Source organism: Anomaloglossus baeobatrachus, chromosome 1 (genome assembly GCF_048569485.1).
Source record: "Anomaloglossus baeobatrachus isolate aAnoBae1 chromosome 1, aAnoBae1.hap1, whole genome shotgun sequence".
NCBI lineage: Eukaryota > Metazoa > Chordata > Amphibia > Anura > Aromobatidae > Anomaloglossus > Anomaloglossus baeobatrachus.
This window is the reverse complement of record NC_134353.1, coordinates 636,083,225-636,095,926: the sequence shown is the minus strand read 5'-3', so window position 1 is coordinate 636,095,926 and position 12,702 is coordinate 636,083,225.

Below are 12,702 nucleotides of genomic sequence, written 5' to 3'. Positions count from 1 at the left end.
CAAATCTGCATCTCTTGGGAAAAAAACATACAGAAAAGGTTTTCACGCGTTTCGGTGCGGTTTTCTGCCAGGAAATGCAAATTTGGGGCTGCAATTTATATACCTTATTCCTGCAAAACCACATTATGTTTTGATGTCTTTTTAGCCAGAAGTTGCAGGTCTTCGGGGAAAAACAGGGTACCGCAGGAACCTCTGGCTATGACCGCAGGTAAACTGAGTGACATCACCACTCATCACTGAGGCTTAGTTAGTCTCTGTCTGAAGCCCACTGCATGTCGACATGTTCTGTGCTCGCGTGCTGTGACATTAATATGTATGTAGAAGAGCCATGATCGTTCTGGGACCTCATGTGGATTATGTCTGAACTAGATGTTTGGGGTTAATAAAGGGGTGAAAGAGGGTTCGGTTTTTAACATTTTATTTAGAAAAAGGATTATGCAGTGTTTGTGTTTATTTCTTTTCACTTACAGATTAGTAATGGGGTTGTCTCATAGACTCTCCCCATTACTAATCTAGGGTTTAGTGGCATATTTGAGCTGTCATTAACCCCTGATATTCCCCCGATTACCACCGCACCAGGATAATCGGGATAAGCCGGGGAAAAAGCCAGATGCGAAAAATCTGGGCAGTTGTAGGCTACTACTTTTAGGCTGGGGAGGGCTCAATAAGCATGGGCCTCCCCAGTCTGAGAATATCAGCCAACCAGCTGTTGGCTTTATCATGGCTGGGTATCAAAATTGGGGGGGACTGCTTGCAGTTTTATTAAAATTATTTAAATAATTTTTAAACAAGCCATATGGGGCCCTCTTATTTTGATACACAGCCAAGATAAGCACATGGCTGGGGCTGCAGTATATAGTCAAATGCTTTAATTGTTCTGGGTATCACAATATGGGGGACCCTATGCCAATGTATTTATTTATTTTTACATCACTATACATATGTAAACAGCCTGTGCGATTCCAAGCAGTCAGACACGCTGTGACACAGGGTGTGGGCGCAGCCTGACTGCAACCAATCACAGACGCCGGGACGGCCAATGGGCGAGGGAAGCAGTGCATATGCATGAGGGATAATAAGCGGCCCCGTAGAGACTGGTAAGTATAACGCTCTTGCTCTAATTCCTCTATTCCTTTTTACCATGATTTAGCTTATGATAGACTTATAAGGGGATAGGCGTCTGGGCAGATATCCGGGATTAATTTTATTCCCAAATCAGGGTTTTTTTTAAATCTGGTTGGACTCATCAATCCTGGATATCTGCGGGTTCGCCCATCACTACCTACAGCCTGTATTTTGGCTGCAGAATAGGAGATCAAGACAAGAGTAGGTTCCACACATATGCTGCAATAGATATGCACACACATCTTACCCATTGGTTGCATGGTGAGAGGCAATCTATCTCTTTTGCAGTCTCAATGATCTGGAGAGAGCCAACCGATCACACTAACAATTGCTATTTCAGGATGATGTCACCCATTAGGAATGAAGTTTTAAGGAAGAAGTGAACTTTACAGTATCCAAACATTCCATCTTTAATTCGCCCAGTACCATATACAGAAGAACTACTGGTTTTAAAGCACCAGAAACATCTTCAGTCAAGTCAAGTGAAGAAGAAAAGGCACTTGGTGTCATGAAGCATCTTCCTCTCATTACCCAGAATGTCAGTCAGCAACCTCACATGAACCACACCTTATAAAATAAAGTGAACTGAACTGAAATTTGAATCTGCCAAGAGTACGTGTTAGGGCCAGGTGGATGGGCAGACCCAGGAGGTGGATCCACTGGGCCGAACACCTCACTGAAGGCAAGGGGTCCGGTAGCCGGAGCACTACAGGTAGCAGGACAGTCCGTTCCAAGGAGTGGAGTGTAGAAGTCCCTGGGACCACGGAGTCACCGAAGGTAGTCCGGGTGACGGAGCTCAGGTTCGGAGGCCGAGATGGTGTCAGGCAGAAGCGGCTCTAGGAGAGAGAGAGGTAAGTATACCGCAAGACACAAGGAGACCTGACTCCTAGCTTAGCAAAACACGAAGAACAGGCCCCGCCCACTTGGAAAGGATCCCCCTATATACCCAGTACCTGATCCTTCAATATCCTGTTGGAGGACACTGGCCCTTTAAGAAAGGGTCAATGACCGCGCGCGCCCTAATGCGCATGCGCGAGGCCCGGGTGCCAGAAGCCAGGGCAGGGAGTGGTGAACAGGAAGCAGGGGAGCCAGCCTGGAGCAGAGCTGCCGACGGGCGCCGGGATCGGGGACCGAGCCGCCTGGGGAGCGCAGGTGATGGAGGCTGGAGCGGGGGACGCCTGATAGAGGAACCGGGGAGCGAGGCAGGGAAGCCGGGGAGCATGGCAGGTGAGCCGGGGAGCGAGGCAGGGGAGCCGGGAAGCACGGCAGTGGACCCGGGGAGCGTGACAGTCCCCCCCCCCACGCCTCCTCCCCGCAACCGGGACAGGAAGGCACGTATCAGAGGAGTACCCACATTCTCCCGGGGTTCCCAGGACCTATCTTCAGGACCATACCCTGCCCAGTCCACCAGGAAGAACTGTCGGCCCCGTACGGTTTTCATGGCCACGATATCCCTTACCGCATAGATGTCGTCATCAGCAATAGGAGGAGGAGCAGAACTGGCAGCAGCGGAGAAGGGACCAAGGACAACCGGCTTGAGCAGGGAGACGTGGAAGGAGTTGGGTATTCTCATCGTGGCCGGAAGCTGCAGCTTGTATGAGACCTCATTTATTTTGCTGATGACCTTAAATGGCCCGATGTAGCGAGGACCCAGCTTGTATGATGGTAGCTTCAATTGGACGTACTTGGAAGCAAGCCAGACCAGATCTCCTGGAGAGAAACACGGGGAATCCAGACGCCTCTTGTCTGCGTGTCTCTTCATCCGCAGGGAAGCACGTCCAAGGGACGTCTTGACAGAGTCCCAGATTGTAGAAAAGTCACGGACTACAGCATCAGCAGCAGGGACATCCGAGGAAGAGGATACAGGTAACGGGACGGAAGGCTGAAGTCCGTAAACGACATGGAAGGGAGAGCTGGAGGAGGACTCACTGACATGATGGTTATGGGAGAATTCAGCCCAAGGAAGAAGCGTGGACCAGTCGTCGTGATGGGCGTTAACGTAGTGACGTAAGAAGGAGGTCAAGATCTGATTGACTCGTTCCACTTGGCCATTCGACTGAGGATGGTAGGCTGAAGAAAAGTCCAGAGTCACTCCCAGATGTTTGCAGAGGGCCCTCCAGAAGCGGGAGGTAAACTGAGTCCCTCTGTCGGACACAATGTGTGATGGAAAGCCATGGAAGCGGAAGATGTGTTGTATATAGGCGTCAGCGAGTTCCTGGGCAGAGGGCAGTCCAGCCATAGGGACGAAATGAGCCATTTTGGAGAACCGATCCACCACGACCCATATGACTGTGTGTCCGGAGGACAGGGGCAAGTCCGTAATAAAGTCCATCGCAATGTGTTGCCACGGAATGGAGGGTATAGCCAGAGGCAGAAGACGACCATATGGCAGGTGTTTGGGCGTCTTGTTCCTGGCACAAGAGGAGCAGGCTGAGACAAAAGAAGCGACGTCCTTGCGAAGGGATGGCCACCAGTAATGACGTACAATTGTACTCCATGTTTTCTTCTGACCAGCATGGCCGGCTATTTTCAAGGCATGGCCCCAGTGCAAAACCTTTTCCCTGTCAGTCTCAGAGACATAGGTCTTCCCAGGTGGTATCTGGGCCAGGGTGACCGGAGCCACCGGAATGATCTTACTAGGACAGATGATGAGCTGGGATGTCTCCTCCTCCTGCTCCATGGACATGAATGACCTGGACAAGGCATCTGCTCTTACATTCTTGTCCGCGGGTCGAAAATGGAGCTGAAAATCAAACCTGGCAAAGAACAAGGACCACCTGGCCTGCCGTGGGTTCAGTCGCTGAGCAGACCGCAGGTATTCCAGGTTCTTGTGGTCCGTGTAAATGATCACGGGGTACACTGCTCCCTCCAGAAGGTAGCGCCATTCCTCCAGAGCCAGTTTGACTGCCAATAGCTCTCGGTCACCGATGGTGTAGTTGCGTTCAGGCGCTGAGAAGCTCTTGGAGAAGAAACCGCAAGTAACCATCTTCCCGGAGGAGGACTTCTGCATGAGCACTGCCCCGGCTCCCGAGGAGGAGGCATCCACCTCCAAGGTAAACTGTCGGTTTAACTCAGGACGGTGGAGCACAGGGGAAGAAGCAAATGCCTGTTTCAGGGAGACAAACGCGGTGTCGGCCGCAGGTGACCAGTCCTTTGGATTAGCCCCCTTCTTGGTCAAGGCGGAGAGAGGTGCAGTCAGAGCAGAGAAGTGAGGGATGAACTGACGATAATAGTTTGCGAATCCCAGAAAGCGTTGGATTGCCTTCAGTCCGGAAGGAGGGGGCCAGTTGAGAATGGAAGAGACCTTCTCTGGGTCCATCTGCAGGCCAGTATCGGAGATTACGTAACCCAAGAAGGGAAGAGAAGACTGCTCGAATACACACTTCTCGTACTTGGCGTACAGGCGATTCTCTCTCAGTCTTTGCAGTACCAGCTGCACGTTCTCTCTGTGGGTCTGGAGGTCCGGAGAGAAGACCAGGATATCGTCAAGATACACCACCACACAGACGTAGAGAAGGTCCCGGAACACGTCGTTCACCAATTCCTGAAACACTGCTGGTGCGTTACAGAGGCCGAAGGGCATCACACAGTATTCATAGTGCCCATCGCGACTATTGAATGCGGTCTTCCATTCGTCCCCAGAGCGGATGCGGACCAGGTTATAGGCACCCCGAAGATCCAACTTGGTAAACACACAAGCTCCTCTAAGCCGATCAAACAATTCGGGGATGAGCGGCAGGGGGTATTTATTTTTCACGGTGATTTGGTTCAATCCCCGGTAGTCAATGCATGGGCGTAGGTCGCCCTCTTTCTTCTTACCGAAGAAGAAACCCACTCCAGCAGGAGAGGAGGATCTCCGAATGAATCCCCTTGCTAGGTTCTCCGTGATGTAGGCAGACATGGCCCTTGTTTCAGCAGGGGACAAAGGATATATCCGTCCTCGAGGTGGTGTAGTTCCCGGGAGTAGGTCGATGGCACAGTCATAAGGACGATGTGGCGGAAGTACCTCTGATTCCTTTTTATCAAAGACGTCCGCGAAGGACCAATAGGCCGAGGGCAGTCCCGGTAGGGACTCCGGAACCGGAGGTCGTCGGATGGGCTGTATAGTCTTCAGACACTTCTCGTGGCAAGAGGAGCCCCATCGGGTGATTTCACCAGTACCCCAGCTGACTGACGGTTCGTGTGTCCGTAACCAGGGGAGTCCCAGCAGGATTTGATGGGACATGTGTGGGAGGACGTAGAGAGCGATGTTCTCGGTGTGCAGGGCACCGATACGTAGTTCCACCGGCTTGGTGATCCACGAGATGGTGTCAGAGAGGGGTCTCCCATCTACAGAGGCAATCACGAGGGGTTTGTTGAGTGGAGTAACAGGCACCTGGTACTTGTCCACCGTGGCCTGCTGGATGAAATTGCCTGCTGCCCCGGAATCGAGGTACGCCTCGGCCGTGAACCGCGTCTCTCCCGTTGTTACTTGAACAGTCCACGTAACCGGGTCTGAGAGAGTCCCAGCACCTAGGGTGGCCTCTCCTACCAACCCTAGGCTTTGGAGTTTCCCGGCCTCTCTGGAGAGGAGCGTAGAAGGTGTGTGCCCTCTCCGCAGTAGAAGCAGAGGCCCTTGGCGAGCCGTTCTGCTCGGCGTTGTTCGGACTGCCGCAAACGGTCAATCTGCATGGGCTCGTGAACAGAGGCACCAGACGACGCTGACTGAAGGACGGCGGGCTTCTGCGGATGAGAGGAATGCCGTATCGGTCGTCTCTCACGGGACACCTCTTTGGATTGTTCCTGGAATCTGAGGTCCACACGGGTGGCTAGTGCGATCAGGGCATCCAGGGTGGTAGGAACATCGCGGCCTGCCAGCTCGTCCTTAATACGGCTGGAGAGTCCTTCCCAGAAGGCGACGGTGAGGGCTTCATTGTTCCATCCCAATTCTGAGGCCAAAGTGCGGAAGCGGATGGCATACTGCCCTACCGTCGTAGTCCCCTGACGTAGCCTGAGGAGTGATGAGGCGGATGCAGCGGCACGTCCAGGTTCGTCAAAGGTGTTTCTGAATGCCTGCAGGAAGTCCTGGATGTTGGTAGTCACAGGGTCCTCCTTTTCCCACAAGGGGTTCATCCAGGCCAGTGCCTCACCCTCTAGATGTGACATCACAAACGCCACCTTGGCTTGGTCGGAGGCAAACAAGTGCGGAAGCAGCTTGAAATGAAGGGAGCACTGGTTTAGGAATCCCCTGCAGGTCTTGGGATCTCCGGCGTACCGGGGTGGTGAAGCCAAACGAAGTCTGGAAGCATCCGAGGAGGCTGCCACGGGAGCTGTGGCCGTGGATTGTACGGTGGAAACCTGAGATGCCAGGGATGTGGCGGTCGCTTGTAGCGCGTTCAGGCGGGTATCCACAGAAGACATGAAGTTTAGCATGCGGGTCTGGGTCTCGCGCTGGCGTGTGAGTTCCTGCTGCAAGGCCGCTAGTGCTTCGGCGGGATCCATGGCCTGTTCTTACTGTTAGGGCCAGGTGGATGGGCAGACCCAGGAGGTGGATCCACTGGGTCGAACACCTCACTGAAGGCAAGGGGTCCGGTAGCCGGAGCACTACAGGTAGCAGGACAGTCCGTTCCAAGGAGTGGAGTGTAGAAGTCCCTGGGACCACGGAGTCACCGAAGGTAGTCCGGGTGACGGAGCTCAGGTTCGGAGGCCGAGATGGTGTCAGGCAGAAGCGGCTCTAGGAGAGAGAGAGGTAAGTATACCGCAAGACACAAGGAGACCTGACTCCTAGCTTAGCAAAACACGAAGAACAGGCCCCGCCCACTTGGAAAGGATCCCCCTATATACCCAGTACCTGATCCTTCAATATCCTGTTGGAGGACACTGGCCCTTTAAGAAAGGGTCAATGACCGCGCGCGCGCCCTAATGCGCATGCGCGAGGCCCGGGTGCCAGAAGCCAGGGCAGGGAGCGGTGAACAGGAAGCAGGGGAGCCGGCCTGGAGCAGAGCTGCCGACGGGCGCCGGGAGCGGGGACCGAGCCGCCTGGGGAGCGCAGGTGATGGAGGCTGGAGCGGGGGACGCCTGATAGAGGAACCGGGGAGCGAGGCAGGGAAGCCGGGGAGCGTGGCAGGTGAGCCGGGGAGCGAGGCAGGGGAGCCGGGAAGCACGGCAGTGGACCCGGGGAGCGTGACAGTACGGCTGAGCTCTTATGTTCCAGGCTACAGCAATGGAATTTCCTAGAGTGCAATATTTGGATTTCTTCATTCTGCATCCATGATAAAGATCTTGCCCCAATACTTCTTCATGGAGGGCGGTTGTCACTCTGCCAGGTATGACAAGTGTGGCACGTGTGTTAAGACCTTTGGATGTCTGATGGACAACGAAATATAGAACAAACGATATGACAGGTAGGGGTGAACACTAGTTACACAATAACAATGGTGGGCCCCAGCTCTAGTGAGGGGGTAAAAGGGACACCTCCTGCACTAACCTGCAGCTGTCCCTACCCTCCTAGCCAGGCCCTATACAGTCTCCTCAACTGTCGCCGAACAGGAACCTGAGTCCCTAAGAATACTCAGTAGTGGCCCTGGCTAGCGTGTTGGCAGGTGGGAGACATTAGCCCCACCACTGAATTAATATGACACAAGGGAAGGTAAGACAAAAAGGAAAAAACAGCAACAGAAAAGGATAAAGTCTAACTTCAGGAGCAAGCCTTCACAGGACCTTCATCCAAGGTGACTAGAGAACAAATGTTTTTTTTTTATCTTCAGCAAGGAATTCTAGGTAACACCTCTACTTAAACCTGAAGTGGTGTGGCTACAAAGTAGCTGCAGATTAAACACTCAGCTAGGAACTGCTGGACAACAAAACTAACATTAACTCATAATGCACTGAAGGAAGTGAAACCACGTTTAAATGTTGAGTACCAGATGGAAATGAGGGATCCCAATCCTGAATCCATCACTAGTCTCCAAAAATAGAGAGACGACCGTGAAAGCAATCTTCTGACATGCAACAACAACAAAACTTTAATGGAAGCTCTGAATAAAGTCATAATCTAGAGGAATGGAGGCTCTTCATCAATTCATCTAAAACAAGCCTAAAAGCCGTGTTGCTGTATAATGGCAATGCGTTGCCTCTAATTCTAGTTGGTTATGCAGTCCACATGAAAGAAACCTGTGACAACATGAAACAGCTATTGAGGTGACTGAACTATAACCAACATTTGTGGCCCCTCTGTGGCAACATAAAGGTGATTGTCCTCTTATTTGTCTCCAGGGTGGATATACTGTACAAAGTTCTGCTGGTTTCTGTGTGAGTGGGATAATCATGCAAGAGAATATCACTACAATGAAAGAGACTAGCCTCTCCGACATTCACTTTAGCAAGAGAGCAAAAATGTCCTGCATCCAGCACTTGTTGATCCACATAACATTTTGTTACCACCATTGCATATCAAGTTGTACCTAATGAAGAATGTTGAAAAGGAAATCAATAAAAATACCAAAGCATTCAAGTATCTCATTGATAAATTTCCATGGTTGAGTGAAGCAAAGATAAAGGAAGGAGTCTTAGGGGTACTTTGCACGCTGCGACATCGCAAGCCGATGCTGCGATGCCGAGCGCGATAGTCCCCACCCCCGTCGCAGCTGCGATATCCTTGTGATAGCTGCCGTCGGCAGCTTCACATGGACTCACCTGTCCTGGGACGTCGCTCTGGCCGGCGACCCGCCTCCTTATTAAGGAGGCGCGTCGTATGGCGTCACTGCAACGTCAAACGGCAGGCGGCCAATAGGAGCGGAGGGGCGGAGATAAGCGGGATGTAAACATCCCGCCCACCTTCTCCCTTCCGCATATCCGACGGGAGCCACGGTGACGCCGGTAGGAGATGTTCCTCGCTCCTGCGGCTTCACACACAGCGATATATGCTGCTGCTGGAGCGAGGAACAACATCGGACCATCGCGTCAGCGTAATTATGGATTACGCCGACACTACACCGATGATACGATTACGACGCTTTTGCGCTCGTTAATCGTATCATCTAGGCTTTACACACTACGATGTCGCCTGCGATGCCGGATGTGCGTCTCTTTCAATTTGACCCCACCGACATCGCACCTGCGATGTCGTAGTGTGCAAAGTACCCCTTAGTTGGACCTCAGATTTGTAAGCTTCTTCAAGATAGGGAGTTTTTCCATTTGTTGCAAGGCAAAGAAAAGGCTATGGGAGTACCATTCAAATTAGTAAAAACTAGTGATGGGTGAGTTTGCTTGGTACTGCTTGGTACTTGATCGAGCATCTGGGTGCTTGAGGTCATCAATACTCGAACGAGTATTCTGGCACCCGGGTACCATGCTCGTGTCCCTGCTCTGCATATGTCCCAGGTTTTTTCAGCCACTAAACATGAATTGATTGCTTCAAAATTATGGTAAGGCCATAACTATGTTAAAACCTGGCATTACTATGATTGGCCAGCTGCATAGCATCATCGGGTCTAAATAAGAGCCATTGACGGCATGCTTGCTGCACTGTGGCTGGAAATAGTGTAGGGAGAGGTTCTGCTGGAGAAGGCGTAGTGTCTTATAACAGTACAGTACCTGCTAATGCAACATTATATCAACAGTCTCTTTCAAGGCTAAACTAAATCTATTCTATTCTAAACTAATACCGTGTGGACAGGAGGCGTGTGGACACCACTATCCACATGCTTCCTGAAGAAGCAGGAGTGAAACACGCATTGGGGTGTGGGTCCCCCTACCCTCTGTCATCAACAGGTCAGTTAAATCTTCTTTATTGTACTTTTTTTATAATCCTATCCTATCTGGACATAAATCTTGCTGTGCATTTTTCCATAGATCTACTTCTGGCTATGCATTATATACGCTAGAATTACATGTCATTTTTCTACTTATTGCACCTTATTTAACATGTACCATTTAGACCTCCCTGCATCTGCCCCTTCATACCGGATATCTCAAAATGTTTACTTTGCACTTTATTTACATATACTGTACGCTATATACTATTTGCAATACTAAACGTTTATGCACTTTAACTTTTTTCTTTACTTTAATGGTAATTTACAAAACCATAAGTATTAACTGCACCTTATTTTGCACTTTCCAGATACACAGGAAATTATATTCTCTAGTACTGGCCAAATGTAATTTCACACATTGAACTCGTTTATGTATAATTAATATGCTTGTGACCAGACATTATTTCCTATTAGACTGTTTTTTTCTGATCTGTCGGGTATATTTGACAATAAGGGCGGCTTTGCATGGTTGCGACATCGCAAGCCGATGCTGCGATGTCGCACGCGATAGTCCCCGCCCCCGTCGCAGGTACGATATCGTGTGATAGCTGGCGTAGCAAAAATTATCGCTACGTCAGCTTCACATGCACTCACCTGCCCTGCGACCGTCGCTCTGGCTGGCGACCCGCCTCCTTCCTAAGGGGGAGGGTCGTGCGGCGTCATAGCGACGTCACACGGCAGGCGGCCAATAGCGGCGGAGGGGCGGAGATGAGCAGGATGTAAACATCCCGCCCACCTCCTTCCTTCCGCATATCCTACAGAAGCCGCAGTGACGCCAGTAGGAGATGTTCCTCGCTCCTGTGACTTCACACACAGTGATGTGTGCTGCCGCAGGAGCGAGGAACAACATCGGACCGTCGCGTCAGCGTAATTATGGATTACGCCGACGCTGCACCGATGATATGATTACGATGATTTTGCGCTCGTTAATCGTATCATCTAGGCTTTACACACTACGATGTCGAATGCGATGCCGGATGTGCGTCACTTTCAATTTGACCCCCACCGACATCGCACCTGCGATGTCGTAGTGTGGAAAGCCCGCCTAAGAGATATAATGCATTGGAAATATAACTCCTTCTCTGCATTAATTGTATACCCTGTTGTCTGAGATATGTTTCAACCCTCAGTTGGACCTCTACTATTTTATCTGAGTTTACTTTTTAATTTTGAATCAATAAACAGTATTTTTCTTGCTGAAAAATTATCTGCATCGTTTCTATTTGATCCCAGATCAAATATATGGCTGTAACCTGCATTTGATGATATGTCCCTCATTATTGTAGTCATTGAGTGAACAGTGATGTTACTCAAATTTTTAGGAAACTGCAGCACAGTCTGTAAGGCTAGACTCCCTGCTTACAAGCCTCTAATACACTATCCCTACTCCAGCATCTTGCCCTTACACTAAATGCAACTAAGAGTGGTATTATTAGAGAATACAATAGATATTTTTTGGTACAAGTAGGGTCTGTAAGGTTAGAATCCCTGCCTACAGGCCTCTAATACACTATCTGTACTCCAACAGCTTGCCCTACCCTAAATGCAGCTAAGAGCGGTATTAGAGAATACAACTTTTTTAGATTTTTTTTTTTTAAGCGGCAGCAGAATGGACAGTAAGGCTACCATCCCTCCCTACAGCCCTCTAATACAATATCCCTATTCCAGCAGCATGCCCTACATTAAATGCAACTACGAGCAGTATTACTAGAGAATATTTTTTTTATTTAGCTGGAGCAAGACTAGAATCCCTGCCTAAATGCATCTAATACTAGTCCTACTCCAAAATTTCAACCAACACTAATTGCAGACTAAAAGCAGTATTATTAGAGAATAGATTTTTTTTATGTAGCAGCAGCACAGTCTATAAGGCTAGAATCGCTGCCTACAGGACTCTAATAGAGTATCCCTACTCCAGCAGCTTGCCCAACACTAAGTGCAGCAAAGAGCAGTATTATAAAAGAATATAATTAATTATTTTAAATAACAGCAGCACGATCTGTAAGGCTAGAGTCCCTGACTACAAGCCTCTAGTACACTATCCCTATTCCAGCAACTTGCCCTACACTAAATGCATGTAAGGCTTGTATTATTAGAGAAGAGATCTATGTAAATGACCCCACACTTGGATACTCTGAGGAGCTATTTACGTTTCTATTTATGGCTTCTTCTGGCTTCTTAATGTTCACATTTCAAAAGGCACATGAGCAGATTGTGCGCAGTGATGCCCACATATTTTAGCAGCTCCGGCCAGAAGAAGACGACTGTGTGGAATGGCAATTACTGTCTCAAAAGGTGGATGATGATCAGGCACAGTTGTTAGTAAGTCAAATGAAGTCTATAAGTCAGGAGGAGGAACAAAGTGTGGAAGTGAAAGATGAGATGATGGATGACGAAGTCACTGGCCCAACATGGCAAGGTGGCATACAGAGTGAGGACAGCAGCTCAGAGGGAGAGGGATCTGCAACACCGCATCAGGCAGCAAAAGGCAGTAGGCAGGCTAGAGGGAGAAGGGGGCAACAGTTTCCCAGAGCACCCAAACAAAGCAAGATGCCAGACCAAGGTGTTCCCCAATTTGGCACTTTTTTACAGAAAGTGCAAAAGACAACAAAATGGTCATGTGCAAACTGTGCCATACCAAGCTCAGTAGGAGCCAGACCACTACCAGCCTGACCACCCCCAGCATGCTCAGGCACATGTCATCAAAACCTTACTGGCCGAACACCTGGCTTCACAATCTTTGTCTGTGGGTGACCCCACTGCCACTTCCCCTATGGTACGT